Source organism: Dasypus novemcinctus, chromosome 24, assembly GCF_030445035.2.
Source record: "Dasypus novemcinctus isolate mDasNov1 chromosome 24, mDasNov1.1.hap2, whole genome shotgun sequence".
Classification (NCBI taxonomy): Eukaryota; Metazoa; Chordata; class Mammalia; order Cingulata; family Dasypodidae; genus Dasypus; species Dasypus novemcinctus.
This window is the reverse complement of record NC_080696.1, coordinates 30,144,934-30,163,018: the sequence shown is the minus strand read 5'-3', so window position 1 is coordinate 30,163,018 and position 18,085 is coordinate 30,144,934.

Sequence of the window (18,085 nt, the reverse complement as noted above, 5' to 3'; positions counted from 1 at the left end):
TGAAGCCTGATTCTGCCCACACTGAGGGGTGGGCGAGGAGCTTTCTTCCCCGGGACTTGGTTTCTCCATCTGTACAATGTAAGGGAGGCTTTACTGAATAATATTTAAGATGTAGGTTTGATTCCCAGCTCTGCAACTTGCTGGGAGAGAGACTCAGATGCATTACCAATGTCAGCCTTGGTTTGCCCATCTGTAAAATGGAGGTGCTGGTACCCTGTCATCAGGCTCTTGTGAGGGTGAAACAAGAGAATGTGGGCAACAGCCCTTAACATGCTGGCACCAGGCTCATGACCCAGTCCCAGCATGCCAGGCTCTGACACACCAAGGTTCTCTGGAGCATAGTGCTCATCCTGCACCTGGCTCATCACGCTCTCATTTCAGGAGGAAGACTGGAAGGAGCCATGTGCTGAGCACCTATTATTTTTCAGACACTTCCACGATGTTTCGCTGAATCCTCACAACAAGCAAATCTGCAGCATGGCTATCACAATCCATCCTCGAACAGCTAAGCCACACAGGGAGAAAGTAGGAGTCCCTGGGGCTCTGAAGTGCCACAGCTCCCCCACCTCCCCACTGACCTTGAGATGAGGTCTCCCTGCTTCGTCCTGAGGAGGATGTTTCTGGATCCTGAGCCTTGCCTTGCTTTTGCGCCTATGCCCTTCCCCGAGGCAGCACATCGTTGGGTCTGGCGGCAGATACAAACAGCTCCTGGCCGGGGTCCGGCAGTGCTTGGCCACACATAAGGCTGGCCTCCTGCCCCACCCCCCAAGGCTTTGGGTGGAGTCTGTTCACTGACACCCTGAGATTCTGGGAGCCCACTCCACTTGGGGGTGGAGCTTCCTCTTCACTCCCAAAGCCAAAACCTCATCTACTCCCACCCCATCCTCCTTATGTTTCACCTCCTTCTCCCAGCCTCCACCTGTTCATTCCTGACAATAACTTTGGAATAGACAAAGGCTCTAAGAGGCAAGATACGTGGCTGGAGGTCAGCAGCACCTGAAGAACAGAGGAGTAAGGGACCCTCTTGGCTATTATATATCATGAAGCAACGTAAGGACACGAGCTTAGAGACACTTGTGGATAATTTTGTTTTTAGCCCACAAATGTTTAACATTCTTCACCCCTGAGTTCATTGTCAGCATCAAGAGCAAATGGTTCGTCTGGTTGCTTTTCCTCTCCTTCTGAAACATCCTCAACACACATATTCAGGAAAGGGCCAGGGCTACTTCCTCTCTTAATACTAGAGAACCTTGTCACGAAGCTCCTCTCCCAGGGCTCAGGGACACTCTGGTCACATCGCAGGCCCCATGCTTCTTGTGGAATGGGAAACCATGGGATTGGAGCAGGCTTGCTTGGGCTTGAATCCCGAAGCCCTACTTCCTTGCAGTGTGACAACTGATGGACACCTGCCCCACCCGCCCCACCCCCAAGCTTCTGAGTCATCTCCTGAAGAGAAAAGGATTATGCTAGCTTTCCGCAGTTATCAGGACTAATTCCAAAGCTCTATCCCTGCAGGTCCCCAGACATGACGAATCTGTAGTTGGGAATGGGAAAACAACAAAACAATAACCTCAACCGAGTATAAAGAAAAGGAAAACTCGGAAACAACCAGGCCTCAAATCAACCTGTTAGGTAGAAAGAACTTGGCAGAAAACAGAAAAACAAATAAATAAAGCCAGCATTTCATGAGGATTCCCCACAATCCAGCCCATTCTAAGCCCTGTACATTTATTAACATGCTTGGTTGTTCTGACAGATGCTATTAAGACCAAGTTTTACAGGTAAGAAAATGGAGGCGGGGCAAAGCTTTATCACTTGTGCAGAGTCACATAGCAAGAAAAACGGCAGAGCATTGCTTGAAACCAGGTGTTATCTCCAGGCCTGTGCCCCAGCCTGAGTTTTGTTGCTTCTTAGCTGCTCTCCTCCCTGTTGTGCTCATTCACAGAGCCCTGTGCACTTGCTCTATTCACCTATTGCCCGGGAAAGTCCGGATCACTCTGGAGGGTGCCAGTGGAATGTGGTCTCTGTCTTCCTGACTGCTTCAAGTCTCCTGGGTTGTTTTTCATGCTGCCATGTGCCCAGTCTAAATGTCAGAGGAGAGGACCCTCACTTGCTGGACCTCAAGCCCTTGCTAGCTGGGTGAGTGGCCATGCCAGAGTTGCTGCTCAGAGCTGTAGGATGCTGCTGCTCGTGCTTGAGTCTGGCTGCTTGGGAACAGAAGCAGGTGGTCAGAAGCTGTGCTTAAGGTGTAAGGAGCTAAATCTCTCTCTCTTCCTCTCTTTCTCTCTTTCCTTCCCTCTCCCTCTCTCCTTCTCTCTCTTTCTTATTGAGATGCCATAGTTTGCCTGGCTCTGTGCATGGCCCTGGGATGAGACAGACTGCACACACTTCTGCCCCTTTTTGTGTTCACAAAGAATTCCTGGCTGACATCAGGAATTCTTGGTCTCCATCCTCCCATCCTCAGCACATCCCATATTTCATCAGTAGCTTTCAAAGGTGCCTCTCACCCCTTCATCCTCCAGCCTGAGAACCTACTCCCAAAGAAACCCTTCAGATAAAGCTATGGGAAAACAAAATGTTAATGTTGGGGGACCAGAGTATCTGGGTGGGAGTTCTCTGTATTGGTTTTGTGTTATTTTTGTGACTGTCCTATAAGTTTGAGATTATTGCAAAATAAAAGTTTATGGGGGAAAATGTTTAAGGAGGAACAAGCAACTTACAGTGGCTTTCTGAGAACTGGGCTGAAAGGAGGCCCAGAATCCTGTGGGAAAAAGAGAAGAGGGGCTTCCAACCCAGCTTGGTGGGGTAGGGGTGGTAGAGAAGGGGAGTCAGGGGAGGTTTCCTGGAGAAAGTGAGAGCTAAACTGAGAACTGATGCACAAGTAGGAGTGTCCAGGCGAAGGGATAAGGATAGAGAATTCTGGGCAGAGGGAATAGGCAAAGACTGAGAAGCAAGAAGATTTGCATATGATGAAGGAGCAGTAGACCTGCTCCACCTTTCTCTCACCTCCATGTCAATTTATCAGCATGGCTTCACTGTTTTCAGTACTTTTTCTCTAGTCTGCCCACCATCACTTCTCTCCTAGATGACCTCACTGGCCCTACTGGTTGCAAGCTGCCATCATTCCCCTACTTGTTGTTGGCTCCTCAGTCAACTAATTAACTACAACTGTACTACTCCTCTGCTTAAAACATCCCAGTGGTTCCTCATCCCACTTTCTACTTCCTTCCTGCTCTGTGGCCACCCTGGCCTCCTGGCTGCATCTCAAACACACCAATCCTGTTTGTGCCTCAGGGACTTTGTACTGGCTGTCTCTTCTTTCTGGAGCACATTTCTCCGTATTTTCAATCCATCACTCTCTAGATCTTGGCTTAAATGCAATTTCCTTAATCAGGTCTGTTCTGCCCATGCCATGCCCTATCATTCTCTATTCCCCCCACCGCCCACCCAACTGTATTTAACTTCATAGCATCTGTCCCTGACTGATACGATATGATCTACTTATTAGTTCATCTTAATATTTATCTGAGCACGTTGTCTTGCTCAGTGCTGTCTCCCTGGCATCCACAAATGTCTGGCATGTAGCAGGTCTTGATAAACATTTTTTGAATCAGTGGCTATAAGAGCTACAGTGGTTCAGTGTGGCTGGAGCATAGAATGAGATGTGGAGAGAGAGGCGGCTGAAGACCTCGAATGTCAGGTTAAGCACTCTATCTGAAGAGCATCTGGAGGCTGCAGAGGGCTGAAGACAGTTCTCCATGTGGACACAGAGCCCAGAGATCTGGAAAGGAAAGTTATTCAACCATCTCCACTCTTCACAAACATTTTTTGATGATCTGGTGCTGGTGATTCAATTCAAACCCAACATGATTCCTGCCCTTGACAAGCTCTCAGTCTAACGGGGAGCATATAAGCATAAAAATTTATGGAGTCATTGCAAAGCAAAGCAATGCAAAATAAAGAAGCAGTATAGAGAAATGAGTGATTAAGTCTGCCTGGGAACATAAGGAATATTCAGGAAGGGCTCTCCAAATAGGTAACTTCTAGGGTGGGTTTTAAAAGATGAATAAGAGTTTGCTAACCAAACAAAGAAGGGTCTCCTAATGCAGCTCAAAGAGCCAAACATTATCACAAAATATGAAGAAAAAAACAATTCCAACGCGATCCTGGTTTCCTCGCCTTGTTTCCTCTATATCTTATCTCCTAAAAGAGTGCCAGCCCCACAGGAGGTGCCCAGCAGGAAAGAGCCGTGGAATGGATTAATCTCTTTTCACCATTCTCTGAGCACCTCTCAACAGCTAGGCACAGAGCAGGTGTTTGCTGGTGGGATGTGCACATGCTAAAGCGTCCCTGACATGTTTCCATTTCCTGCTCAGAGAAGACCCTTACCTTACACAAGCCGGTGGATCCTTTACTGAAGCGGGGAGGAGGGTTGCCAGGAGACACCCCCCTTGGGAGACCAGGGATAAAGTAATAGCACCATCTTCAAATATAAGACTCCAAGTAACATTTGTGAAGTGTCTGGGCTGTTTGTGATTTCAGGGGGATACCCCACTGGGGTGGCATCCAGGGCGAACTCTGTCCTCTTGGCTGCTCACTGTGATATTTCTTTGCAGAGGCAGCCAGTGAGAGCTGCAGGAAGGCAGAGCGAAGTCCCTTATGGTGCTCACATTCCATGCGGGAAAGCAGGGAGACAAGAAAGCATATGATTATAAGAACAGTGGATCGAAGGAAGAGGGTGGCTTCAGTACTCTAAGAGCATTTACTGGAGATCCTTCCCAACCAGAGGATCTGGGATGTCTTCCTTGACAAAGTGACATTTGAGCCTAGAGCTGAAAAAGAAATGGTAGTTAAGCAGTGAAGCAACAGGGCATTGTTTCAGGAATGTGGAACAGAATGTGCAAAGGTCCTGAGGTGGGAGGTGCATGGAAGTGGAAGAAGGCCAGAAGACCTAGAACACTGAGACCCAAATAATGTGGGAGTATGGGCCGGGGCCAGAAATGCAAAAAGGCCTTAGTGAGTATACCTTTTAGGAATGTTCTTTGTTGCAAGTAAAAAAAACTAACTAAAGTGGTTGGAAATACAGGATATTTATTGTTCATTTAGCATGAAGTTAAGAGGTCTATAGTCTCCAGGTTGTTCTGGAGGTTCATGAGTTACTCAAAGACCCAGGTCTTTTCCTTCCTTCTCCCTCCCACCCCCCACAAAAAAAACAAACCAAACCTATATTGGCTTTTTATCTTTAGGTTTTTTGCCTTGAGGTTCCACAATAGATGCTGTAGGTCAAAGCATTAGGTGTTCAAATGACTTCCTTTAGATGAAGGAGGTGAGGAAAGTGAGAGAAAGGGCAGGGCTTTCCTGATGCTCTCCTTTCCTTTTTATCAGGGGGGGAAGATTTTCCCGGAAGCCATAAGATTTGCTCAAATCTTCATTGACCAGAACTGGATCACCTGACCACTCCTAGCTGCAAGGAAGGCTGGGAAACCAAGATCCTGGCTTTTTCAGCCTTTAGAATAAGAGGTGGCAGTTGGAATAGCTGTTGCAGAGCCAAACAACAGCTCTGCTACAATAAGAACTTTGGTCTTTATCATAAGAACATCGAGAAAATATTGAAAAATCTGGAATTTTAAGCATCACAGTGATAAGATATAGTTTGTGCCTTTAAAATCTCACTCTTTCCCCCTGATATCAGTGTCTATATCAATGTTAAGGGTCAACAATGTGGGGCAGCATACGGAGGTATGGGATCCTTCCTTGTGAAGTAATGAAAATGTTCGAAAATGGACTGAGGTGATGACAGCAGAACTCTGTGATGAAACAGAGAGCCACTGAGTGTACACTTTGGATGGATTGTAGAAGTCAGGGGACCCCATGGTAGATGATGGACTGTGGTTCACAATACAAATATGAGAAGTTCTCTCATGAACTATAACAAATATACAATATATGGTGTTAATAATAGATGGTTTGTGGAAATAATATGCCAAATATAAGCTATGGACTAAAGACAGCAGTAATATGATAATGTTTCTTCGTCATTTATAACAAATGTGTCACAAAAATGTAAGGTGCTGGTGGTGGGGCAATGTACAGAAAATCCTGTATGGTATGCATGGTTGTTTTGTAAACTCTCCACTTCTCTAATAAAAATTAAAATATACGTATATATCTCATGCTTTTCACTTGATGATCAGTGTCATACCTGCAGATGCAGAGAATGGGGGCAGGACGGCATTCTCAGAAAGAGAGAGAGAGACTCTACCTTGGTAAGGCAGCTTTTTTTTTCACCAGGTGAAGAGCGCTGAGCTGGGAAAAACTACCATTCCTGATGAAGCATAAACCCTGGCAGCAAGGCTGAGCTAAACTCCTAAGCTTCTGGGACTTGCTGCTCCCCTTAAGCCAACTCTGACACAGTACTGACTTGTTTCCAACATAAATTCATAAAGATGCTTCATTTCCTGGTGAACAAGCTGCCCATTTTCCTAGGAGAGAAGAGCTCTCTGGTAGAGTTGAAAATGTGGGGGTAGGTAGTGGAAGCAGTTTTGTTCTTGCCCCAGCCAATGGATGCATACAGATGCCAACAACTGAGCTGATGAACTGGAACTGGAGAGAACTTCCCATTCCCAGTGGGTAAAACTTACTCTCATTCCATTTTGCCGCAGCTGGCAGCAGAACTTTATTGCTTCTGACTAATAGTTATTGTACATCTACTTTGAGCCCATCACTCTCTCTGCTAAGTTCTCTCCCTGTATTATCTCATAATGTTTCATCTTATTTCATCCTCATAACAATCCCTCAAGGTAGGTACTATTTTGGCCTTCATTTGTCAGATGAAGAAAAATTGAACTTGGAGAGGTTGTGCCTTACCTCAGGTCACATAGCTCCTAAATGGAATAGATGAACCCAAGTTCTTCTGCCTCCAAACTCCATGCTCACAGAGGCCAGCTCATACTTGAGAGCAGCAAATACATGAAAGGTATTAGCTGTTGAGGGTTCCCCTGTGCCAGGCCTGGGACATGTGGGATCTTCAGTAACCTCTCAGTAACCCTGTGAGGTAAGCACAGTGAGCTCTACTTTAAAGATGAGAAACTGAGGCCCAGAGAGCACAGCAGGCAAGTGGAGGAGCTAGGACGTACATCAAGGGCTGTGTGACTCCAAATTCTGAGCCCCTTTCTGTAATGTCACATCTTCCCATGACACCCCTCTCTTTCCCAGCCACCTGAAATCCTGAGACTGGGTGTGGTCAGTGGCCTCCAGCCCTGCTCAAGAGTCTGGCCAGCATCTGGCGAGAAGGGACATCTGTTTACTGACCACCTAGTACGTTCTGGGTCATAGACTTTGGGCTTTCCATTCAAGGCCACATGTCAGGAGCATACTCTTGACCTCTGCCACCAGTCAAACAACGGTGGGAGTGTACACCTACTGCAGATCTCACTGAACAATGAGGAGAAATGTTTTTGCCCAAATGCAAAAGACAAAAGCCTGAAATCTTAACTCATTTAAATCTAAACACAGTCACAGATGTATCAAGTCCCAGGTGCCAGGCACCTCTCCTAAACAACCTCATTTAATCCTCTCCTCCACCCCAGGAAGTAGACAACATTAACTCACATTTCAGTGATGAGGAAACTGAGCTCAGAGCAGTGAAGCCATTTACCTGGGTTATGCAGTCAATGAGTGGTGAAGCCAGGATATAAACCCTAGTCTGCTTGCCTCAAAAACCGAAGCTCTTTTCACCCACCAAGCTGTCTTTCAAAAGCCACCAGCTCTTAAATTCCTTAGGAGAAGCCTGAGCACCAGCAGGGGGACAGATCCACTGAGGGATCCTGGATATTTGCTCTGCAAAATGTTATTCATCATCCCATGAACTCCATGAGATATACTATCATCAAAAATAGCCCTGAATAAGAAGTGAGTTTCTTTTTGCTAAAGGGGAAGATTAAATTGCGTTTTTTCTCAGTCTATGAATCTTTCAGATTATCCTAAATTCTATTGACCTGACAAGTTGCTGCCTTTTCTACATTCATTTCATGAAACATAGAATACCTACTATAGATCAGGTTCTCTGCTAAGCACTCAGACATGTGTCTGGGAAGACGAAAGCCTTGTCTTCTGGGCTCACAGTTAGTGGGATTGATGAAAAGTAAACAGTTTATTTCAGTCCATGTGGATAGGTCTGAGCTTCTACAAAGGGCCTGTAGAATCACAAAGAAGTACTCAAGCCAGCCTGGCTAATATGGGAAGTCATCCTGGAGTTGGAGATAGAGACTGGGTTTTGAAGGCTGAGTAGGATTTTTCTGTGGTGATCAGCCAGGGTTCAGAACAGAAGAAAGAAACCATCCCAGGCTTTTTTAAGAGAAAAAGGAATTTAACATAGGGAATTAGGAACTTACAAAAGTGTTAGGGTGGGAGATGGAAGAGTAGACTGGGCCTCCAGAAATAATTCCCAAACATTCAAGACTGACCAGTCACACAATCAGAAAATTGGGCAAACTGGAGCCCACTCCTGTAACCAGTGAGTTTGACAGATTTCTACCATACTATGATTCAGGGGTCTGGAAGCTAGGATCAAGAAGCCACCATGACTTAGAGTTGCCCTGGATGGTGCTTCAGGGGCAATCACCGGACATTGTAAATCCTCCCAGGGCCCACTGGATGGAATGTGGGAGAGTATGGGCCATGATGTGGACCATTGACCATGGGGTGCAGAGATGCCCAGAGATGTACTTACCAGGTGCAATGAATGTGTCATGATGATGGGAGTGAGGGTTGCTGGGGGGGGAGTGGTGGGGTGGGGGTGGTAGGGTTGAATGGAACCTCATATTATTTTAATGTAATATTTTTACAAAATCAATAAAAAAATATATATTACTTAGAAAAAAAAAAAAAAGAAGCCACCATGTTGCTATCATCACTGTCTCTCTAATCTATGGAGGTAGTTACTAGGCTCTGAAATGCTGCTGCAGAAACCTCCACAAGTCCATGACTGCTCATGCTGGAGGAAATGGCCAAGGCAGCAGAAAGAGGACCTCCATTTCATTTCCATCTTTCATTCTAGTTAACTGATGGAACTTAATTTGCATTCAGAACTCTAGCTGCAAGGGAGTCTGGGAAAAATTGTTTTTAACTCCCTAATCTCTGCAGAACAGGAAAGCACTGTAGGAAAAATTGGGAGAAGGAGGTGGGAAAAAAAAACAGATGCCAAGGGCCAAGCTGGATGTTCACCACATAAGAGAAGGAAAGGGAAGGGTATCCCAGGGTCGGGGGGGGTTGAGTTTCCCCTTCTGCCCTGCACAGAGCCCTTTTTCCAGATAAACACTCCCCGGGTAGTATGGGGGCTACCCACAAAATGCTCTGTCCCATGACTCATCCACTCAGAGCAGGATAAACAATTCAGACCAGTGAACCCAAATCCCCATTTGAGTGATCAAAGTCCAAAGAGGAGATGTGTCTTAAGGCCACACAGCTGCTTCATGGCCAGGCTGGTCCTAGAACCTAGTTTTCTCAGTTCCTAACTCCAGTCTCTTCCCACTTTATCCCACCTCTTCTGCCTGCCATCCTGAGCCCCTCTTCTTCACATTCTGGGATTCACGCAGCTCTGGCTAGTGCCACTGAAGCTACTCAGTATAGTGGAAAGAGTGCAGCTTCCAGGCTCAGACAGACCTGAGTTCTCTTTCTGACTCCACTCCTCCTGTGTGACCTTGAGCAAGTCATTTTCCCTCTCTGAGCCCCAGTTGCCTCTTCTGTGAAATGGACATCATGATAGCACAGGATTGTGGTGAGAATGGCAGACAATGAATAAAAGAGGTGCTCTCTAAATGGCAGCCAGAATAACTAGTTCTACAATACTACTGTTCATTTATAAACTGCTATTATTACTAATAGTAGCTAATCTTCCTCCAATTCAAGATGAAGGATTTTAGAGTGTTTTATATGTAGTTTAATTTGCTATTCTTTTCTTCTACATCTTCAGCAGCATCAAAAGGCCTACACTGTAACCCTGTCTATCATCCCAGCCTACACTTGTCAGTTTCTAAGTAAACATCTAAGGTTTCTTCCCTCACAGAAACCCTCGGAAATATACACTCCTAGATACACAAGTATCCACAGACCCTTACAGTAGCTTCACACTAAACACACACCGATACACAGAAAGATGCGAACAGACACACACAAACATAATCAAATACAACTTCACCAGTGCTCCCAGACTCACACCCACACTCGCAGAAATACAGCCATGCCAAAACACATGCCCAAACATTCCCCCACCACACACAGGTCAATCACAGCAGTGCACGTGCAAACACACCCATGGGCATGCATATCTCACATCCACCCAGGGAACGGAAGAAGCTAGGGAGCCATGTTCTGGACTTTCTTTTAAATAACTGGCCGGTGGCAATGCAGGACTCCTTGCTGAAGAGCTAAAGCCGAAAGCCAAGTCATCACGCTGGCTCCCATCTTGGTAAGTAATGTGCCAGTATAGCTTCTGCCTCTCTGAGTCATCTTGGCAGGTCCCTGGAATAATGGCATTTAAGGAGGGTGCTTTCTGAACATCCCAAATCCCAACAGAAAGGTTTAGCTTCCTTGGAGCATTCATGTGCTGGCAGAGGGTGCACAGAATGACATGGGTTCCACATTTGAGAAAAGTAAGTAGGAGGAATATCAGACAACTGCAGAGTACAGAACTTCATTTTTTTAAAAAATCCCCATGGGGCTCTTTGGCATCATTAAAATCGCTCTGTGCTTCTTTGGAGGTGTCATAGAATAGACTCTCTCCTTTCTTCTGCTTTAACATTGAAAGAGGCAATGTGGCTAAGTGGAAAGATCCTGGGGTTTGATCCCCGGAGCAACACTGCTCCATCATTTGTGGACTATGTGTAACTGGACAAGTCGTTTACCTCTCTGAGTAATGACTTCTTTATCAACAGTGTATAGTGATTCTGAGCAAATATTACAATATTCTACTACACTGCCAGGCTTAGGCATGACTAGCTGTGTGATCTTTGGTAGGTTACTTACGAACCCTGGGCCTCAGTTTTCTTATCCATGAGATGAAAATAATAATGGTACTTACCACTCAAGTTGTTTTAAGTATGGAATGAATATATGTAAATGCTTAGAACAGTGCCTACCACATACTCCTCACTTGATAAATGTTAGCTATTATTATTCTTATTACTGCTACCTCCCAGTTTTATTGGGGGTATTAGGAGAGAATAAAAATGAGATTAAAAATGAGGCTTAAAAGGAACAGAGATGTCAGGTGCTACCATTATTGAGATTGATTCTGCATATGCAGGGGATTGGTTGTAATTTTTAAAGTCAAACAGATGAACTATATACTTGAGATCCAAATAAAATTAAGACTAGAAATGTCTTTGGGGTCAGACAGATTTGGGACTGTATCTTTTTTTTTTTTTTTAATTCATTTTTTAAAAAATATTACATTCAAAAAATATGAGGTCCCCATTCACCCCCACCACCCCCACTCCACCACTCACCCCACAGTAACACTCTCCGCCATCATCATGACACATCCATTGCATCTGGTGAGTACATCTCTGGGCATCGCTGCACTCCATGGCCTGTGGTCCACACCATAGCCCACACTCTCCCACGTTCCATCCAGTGGGCCATGGGAGGACATACAATGTCCGGAAATTGTCCCTGCAGCACCACTCAGGACATCTCCAAGTCCCGAAAATGCCTCCACATCTCATCTCTTCCTCCCATTCCCCGCACCCAGCAGCCACCATGGCCACTTTTTCCATACCAATGCCACATTTTCTTGATTATTAACCACAATAGTTCATGAATAGAATATCATTAAGTCCACTCTAATCCTTACTGTATTCCTCCTTCCTGTGGACCTTGGTTTGGTTGTGTCCATTCCACATCTATGTCAAGAGGGGGCTTAGATTCTACATAGATACTGGATGCAATCCTCCTGCTTTCAGTTGTAGGCACTCTAGGCTCCATGGTGTGGTGGTTGACATTCTTCAACTACATGTTAGCTAAGTGGGGTAAGTCCAATAAATCAGAGTGTAGGAGCTGAAGTCTGTTGAGGCTCAGGGCCTGGCTATCATATTGTCAGTCCAGAGATTCAAATCCCCAGCACCAACTACAATTCCAGTAAAGTAGCATGAAAGGCTTGTGAAAAGAGATCACATCTGAGTCCAGCGCCATCATCAGAAACACCATCTCCAAAGAAGGGCCAACTGACATGGCAGTGAACCCCATCTGCCATAACCATAGAACCCGTGGGTCTCTTTAGCCCTCAAAAGAACCAATACCTGGGGTTGTATCTAATTTATCTGTCTCTGAGACTCTGCTCAAGTGTGCATAAGGGCAATCCTTCTGACATCCTTTAGACTCTTTTTTAGAGACTCATAGCCATATAAACTCATTTGACCTTTCCATTTCCCCCTTACTTTAGGTCAAACAGCATTTTTAACTCCTGTTATTATATGTAGACAGGGATATTCTGCTGGTCCACGTTGAACCTTTAATTCAAGGTCATTTTCTAGTTACATCATCAGCTGGTATTTGGTAGTGATCCCTCGGAGCCAGGGAGGCTCATTCCCAGGTGTCATGTCCCATGCTGAGGGGAAGGCAGTGCATTTACATGCTGAATTTGGCTTTGAGACTGGCCACATTTGAGTAACACGGAGGCTCTCAGGAGGGAACTCTTAGGCACAGTGCTGCTCTAGGCCTTGTTCTTATTTCAGGTGTATAGGCTCACAAGCATAGTCATTAGTATCAGGGGCTCACTATTGGACCCTCATTCCTTCCTGGTCCTTGCCGTTGTACCTGGGGTCCCTGCCGTTGTACCTAGGGACTACGACAGAGCACCCCCCCTCTCCAGCCAGGAACCCAGTACCCCCCCAACTGTTGTTTTTAATTGTTTCCACTATGAGTTTATCCAAACATTTCTATGCACCCTGGACACATGTCCTGTATAACTCCCTGTCAACCATATGTCCTCTGTCAATAACATCCCATACCAGTATTCCTCCGCTGCCATTGTTGAACCACTCTCTGATCCAAAATTTCCTGAAAAGTGAAGCCCAATATAATGTCAGGTTCCCTTACTAGTAAAATGGAATATAGCAATGAGTTTAAAAGTTAGATACAGAATACATATTGATTTGGAAAAATTCTACATCCTATCTTTTTCTTTTCTTTTTTCCCTAATTATTGAGCTTCTCTTCACAAGACCCTTAGATCACAGTAATTCATATATACAATATACAGTACTCCCACATATCCATTATAAAAACTTTTCCCTTCCACAGTGATAATCTTTTAACTTATTCATATCATATTTACTGAAACTGATGTACAGATATTGAGGCAACAGCTTTCAAACAAGGTAACATTTGTGTTTACATTGTGGTTTATACTTTAGGCTATATAGTTTTCTAAATTTTTAGTTATCCTATGTTTTACATTATGGTTTACATTATTAGTCTGTCGTCCCCTATATGTTTTTGGTGTAATTTTACATGTTTTATATCCATCCTTGTGTACTCTTGTGAAACACTTCTTTTGCCCTCACATTTACTTTGGTTCCATCTATTCAATATCTATTTTCCCCTCCCCTTGGGGCCCACAGTGACAGTCAATCTTCATTTCTTGAGGAGCCATGTTCAGAGATACTTGCAACAGTGTTGAGGGCTTGACTTGCTCAACTGACCTAATGCCCTGCGAGCCACCATTTCTCTTGAGAGATACAGTTCCCTCTATTTGATGGCATTAGTCCTCCCCAGGTTGTGGGTCTACCTTCACTCTCATTATATGGGTCTCTACCCAATGGTATAACCCACTCTGGAAAAATGAGCATTCAGATATTCCCTAGGAGTCTGTCCTGTGTCAGATTATCCCCTTTGAGTATCTTAAACAGGTAACTTTCCTAATTATATTTTGAAAAGGTTTTCTCAGCATTATACTCTCAACCAACACCTGACAATCTCCTATGTTCATATGTTGCCCCACCCTCCCCCCAATTTCTTGGGCAATATTACCCATCCGCCCATCCCTAGCCCCCCTCAAACTCCCAAAGCCCCACCCAAAGGTAACCCTATGCCCCCATTTTATCCCTTCCTTGTACACATACTTACCTCCAGCTTATCATAGATTTCACCCATGTAGATGTCAGCTTACATCCTTTCTCTACCCCCCGATTTCCTGTAAGCCTATCTTCCAGTCTCTAGCTCTCTGAGGCAGCTTGCTTATTTCATATCATTGAGGTCATGTAGTATTTGTCCTTCATTGCTTGGGTTGCTTCACTCAACATAAGGTTCTCAAGATTCATCCATGTTATCACGTGTGTTTGTAGTGTATTTGTTCTTAAAGCCAAGTAGTATCCGTTGTATGTATATACCAGATTTTATTGATCCATTCATCTGTTGATGGGCATTTGGATCGATTCCAACTTTTGGCAATAGTGAACAACGCTGCTATGAACATTGGTGTGCATATATCGGTTTGTGTCCCTGCCTTCAGTGCTGCTGGGTATATACCCAGCAGTGGAATTGCTGGGTCATATGGCATATCTATGGTTAGTTTTTTGAGAAACCACCGAACTGTCCTCCAGAATGGTTGGATCCTTCTGCATTCCCACCAGCAGTGGATAAGTGTAGGGACTGTATCTTATTTCATCTCTTAAGCTCTCTGAGCTTGGACAAGTCATTTAACCATTTAACCTCCCAAGTTTCAGTTCCTCATTTATTTATTTATTTGTTTCTTTGTTTGTTTGTTTGTTCTTTTTTATTATTATTCTTTATTTTCTTTTAAATGTTACATTAAAAAACATATGAGGTCCCCATATACCCCACAACCCACCCACCTCATCCCTCCCACATCAAAAACCTCTTCCATAATTGCAGCACATCCACTGCAACTGGTGAATACATTCTGGAGCACTGCTATGCCACATGGACAGTGGTCCACATTGTAGTCCACACTCCCCCAGTCCACCCGGTGCGCCACGACAGGACACACAACGTCTAGCATCTGTCCCTGCAGCACCACCTAGGACAACTCCAAATCCTGAAAATGCCCCCACATGATATCTCTTCTTCCGTCTCCCTACTATCAGCAGCCACCGTGGCCACCCTCTCCACATCACTACTACAATTTCTTCCCCTACTAATCAAAATAGTTTCCCAGCAGAACACCAGTAAGTCCACTCTAATCCATACTCTATTACCCCATCCTGTGGACCCTGGGATGGTTATGTCCAGTCACTCTCTACATCAAGAGGGAGCTTAGATTCCACATGGATGATGGTTGCAATTCTCCTGCTTGCAGCTGTAGGCACCCTAGGCTCACTGGTGTGGTGGTTGACCCTCTTCACCTCCCTGTCAGCTGGCCAGCATAAGTCCAAGAAACCAGATGGTACAAGCTGCAAGTCTGCTGAGGCCCAGGACCTGGCTGTCACACGAACAGTTCAGAGATTCAGGTCTCCTGAATATGCACCAACCCAAAAGCCAACCACAGGTCTGGTAAAAGTAACAGAAGAAGCATGTGTAGAAAGGTCATATCTGAGTCCAACGACATCACACTCAGGAACACAAACTCCAAAGTAGGGTCAACTGACATGGCCCTGAACTCCAGAACCATCTGCCATGACCATAGAACCTGTGGGTCTCTGCAGCCCTCAGGAGAACCAGCACCTGGGTTTCCATCTACCTTGGCTGTCTCTGGTACCCTGCTGAGGCATGCATAAGCATCACCCCTCTGATGACCTCCCGACTCTTTTTTGGAGACCCATAGCCATATAAACTCACTTGTCCTTTCCATTTCCCCCTTTTCTCCAAAGTCAAAAAGCATTTCAGTTCCTCATTCATCAAATGAGTAAATGCTGCTCTGCCAACATCTCAAATATGTTGAGGATCCTACACTACACAAGGCACAGGGTAAAAAATTTGTTTGCAACCTAAGGACTCTTCTCTTCCTTTGGCAATATTTTGTTTATGTATTTCAGAGCATCATTTCCCTCATGGGAATGATATTGTTTACCCAATTCATGGTATTGATGTGAAGACTAAATGAAGTTCTTAGCAAAGATGCCTAGAATGGGAATTTTCCCTCCCTATATTGTCTGGCAGGAAGTAGTCCATGCTGCTTTAGTCTGGGAACTGAGCCTCAGTGGCAGGGACTTCTAGACCACCTGTTTCTTAAGCTATAACCTATTCTAGGCCACTATTATACCCTCTGTCTCAGGATGCCATACAAGAGAGCTGATAGAAATCTGAGGGATGTGGCTTTGCATCAGAATTCTCCTGCCTGGACTTTACTTGCCTTTAGACATTCTTGTTTCATTCAGCAACCCATTCTTTCTTTTCCTCAGCTTCTAACTCTGAGACTTGTAGTAGATAATGGTCTTTGGGCACATAGTAAGTATTCAAAAATGTTGATCAAATAAATAGTACATTGCCATCTCCCACTGTTCTTTTAACCTCCATCTATTGGATCTTTAGATCCAGTGAGCTCTATAAAGACAGAAGCTCTGACCTCATTATCCTTGTACCTCTATGGCATCTAATGGTGTGGCTTATCCATGGTAGGTTCAGCAGCAACTGTAATTTTGTAAGTGTTTGTTCTATTAAGGGAATGTTGCTTTGTCCTCCTCAAGACCTACAGGACCTTGTTTCTATCTATTCATCCATCCCTTTCTAATGCCCCCTTTGATAAATCTGCTTGACTCACACTGACCTCCTTGTTGTTCTTGGACATGCCGTGTTTTCCCATTCAAGGATTGTTGCACTTGCCATTCCCTCTAATTGGAACACTGCCCTCCTCCAATCTTTACATGACTCACTCTTTCACTTCATTCTCAACTATGCTCAAATGTCAACTCTATAGAGAGGCCTTTATGATCACTCTATCTAAAAGAGCATTCCCTGTCCTTATCTATCTATCTGTTTGGAATTATACTACATATTGACTTGCTTACTTGTTAATTGTTTGTCTTCACCCCCAGAATGTAAGTTCTAGGAAACCAACGACCTTGTCTTCCTTGCATTTTACTGTATCTGGAGCTCCTATAACAGTGGGCCATAGTCAGCACTCAATATATATTTATAGAATTAATTAGTGAGCATATTAGTGAACACATTAAATACTGATTGAAATGAATCCCTTGCCAGTTAGAAAAATCAACCAACCACAGCCTATTAATTCCAGATCCCACTTCTCTCTGGTTTCCTCTAGTCAGTCCTACCTTAGAACTTCCCACATTCTTGGGTGACAGACATGGATGAAGTCAGCTGGTGAGTCTACTGTGAGTCTACTGCCTTTTCCGTGCCCAGGAAGAGAATGGATAAAAGGTTTCATCATTTTTACAGAACACTTTCAAACAGGGTTTTCCAGGGCTATGGACTCCCAGTACCTCTTCCATTGTAGAGATTTTTATCCTGTCTTAAAAGAAAGAAAACACCTATCTGCCTAGTGTTTTCAGCTAGCAAGAAACGCCAAGCGGGAACAGCTGAAAGGAGAAATATCAGCTTTGGATTCCAAAGGATGGCAAAATGAAGATGTCACTAATAGTCAGTGGAAAGTTGGCTCATTTTCCCTCTCTCTGTTCGCTTCCCCTGGGCTCCATTTTCTGCCTTAGCACCTGCGCTGCCTCTTGCCGAGTATCATGAATTTGCTTTTCAGCACCACGGACAACGATCCGCTAGCAGCTGGGAAGGCAGAGGGAGCCAGAGCATGAGGCATTCGGGCAGCCAAGCAAATATTTTCTGAGCACATTCTGGGAGCCAGACACGCTGGAGAATACAAAGATTTACGTGATCTTGACCTTCAAATAACTTCATCTCTTCCTATACAGACATACTGGGGCAAGGCCCCAAGCCTCCTGATACTTGGAAAGTGGGAGAGAACCAAAGGGAAAATGTTTTCCTTTCAACAATTGTTGAATTTCTGCTGTATGTTAGCATATGCCATCTAATTTTCTCACAAGACTGCCCCCATTCTGTTCTCAAAGAAAACAGGCCCTGCAACTACACTGCTTATCATTATATCCCAAGTACCAAGCACAGTGTCTGTCACATGGTCAATACTCAATAGTTGT